We start from the raw sequence: 1,829 nt of genomic DNA on the forward strand, positions 1-1,829 counted from the left end.
TTAATTAGTAGTTCCAATTACTTTTCATATAAGTAGTTAGTAGTTTTAAAATACTTTCAAAGTAGATAGTAGTGCCCATCACTGCTTTCAAGTATGTACTCGCACTTGTAGTGTTTGGTAACAGACACCAGTCAAGCCACATGGCTTTTTTGTCCTGATTTTCGACACCTTGAATGTGAAATAAAATTATCTATCTAATAATAATAATTTTAATAAATAATTATTAATTATTATCTATAACTATAACAAAAGGCGAACGGAAATATGCTTTTTGAGATGGAAGTCAAGTGCGGTAGTCTGACTGTTCACACAAAGAAAGAGAGCCCCACTCTTGGTGACACAGAAAACATAAGGTTTCTGTGATTATGTGACTATTCCCTCGCGTGTTGTGTCGTTTTTCTTAATGATGCAAAGGCAACAGCACACCTGGAGGGGCACGTTGCTTTTGCTCTGCAATCTGATGCGTCGTACTTGGATATCTGCTTGGTACGCAGCTCCTTTTTTAAAAGTAATTATAGCAACAGTGACCCAAATGGACATGCAGTGCACATAGCTAATTTTCTAATATTCTAATTTCTAAATGTAGTTGTGGCAGCACGCTTCCACTGGAAATTCAACGCTTCTGCACATAAATGAAGTGAAATCCGACTTCTGAAAGAAGCCATGCCGTCCCGTGACACGCGAAACAACCGCTATCTACGCATATGTTCTCCCCGTGATCGTGCACGTGCATTTTTAGTTATTCGGAGTTAATAACAGCGGATTTACCTTCTCGTTATTGAGGCCAACATTGCGATTTTTGTGTACACAGTGGCACGGAACGGTAATGGGGCATTGCCGGTCAACCTTCCGGGGTGCCGCGTCGTTGTTAGCGATAGGCGATGTGGTGAAAACCAAAACCACTGTCTAAGAAAAAGGGAGTAATTTTACTCCTTTTGGGGAGTAAATGCATTGCCACAAAAATAGTCTCTTTCGGGAGTAAATGCAAGGGAGTAAATGAATGTCACAGAGTGGAGATTGCATTTCACGCTCTGTTCTAAGAGTCTCAGGAACAAAATTCGTGCGCATGTACACTCTAAATCGTTTCACACCTTTAAAGGTGTAAAATAGGTGTATTAACAAAGATCACACCCCTTTCACACCCTAAAACTTTGTTTTGGAAGTTCCTGAGGGTGTAACAATGGTGTACTACACCCTCAGGTGAAATATGGTCATAAGTGTGTCGCCTGGGTGTATAAAGGGAGTATGTTTATTTTCGGTCACATGTACAAAAGTAAATATATACAACAACAGGGAACCGGAAATTACATTACAAAAGTGCATGGCGTGGATTTACAACACCTCTACCATCAGATAATATATGCAGATTTAGAAGATCTGTTGAGATAGTGTTCTTTTCTTAAAACACGTTGCTCCTCATTGCAAGACAGAACAAATACATGACAGTGCTCATCATACTCAACTGCAGTTAACATTTGTATGAGAAAAATGGTATCAGAGTTAATAACATATATGCCTGCAGGGATTTCCCTACACCCCCCAGGGGGGTGTACACCCTCCCTGCATTTTTGCAACACCCCCCCCCCCCCCTGAAATTTCTCAGGTGACCCCAACCAGATGGCCACCAACACGTTCTGGTAGTGAGTCCGGCGCAGCGAATTACATCCTGTACATCCTGTATCAAACTTGAGCTGTAGGACCACAGACATGCAGATGATCGTACCATGCATTTGTCCAAAATAATTTGAAAGCGACTGTTCAATGCATATATTGCACGCATATACGAGCAAAAATGCGTGCGGGCACGCAAACTCAATGTGGATCATCAA

The sequence above is a fragment of the Ornithodoros turicata genome, chromosome 5, assembly GCF_037126465.1.
Source record: "Ornithodoros turicata isolate Travis chromosome 5, ASM3712646v1, whole genome shotgun sequence".
In the NCBI taxonomy this organism is placed as follows: domain Eukaryota; kingdom Metazoa; phylum Arthropoda; class Arachnida; order Ixodida; family Argasidae; genus Ornithodoros; species Ornithodoros turicata.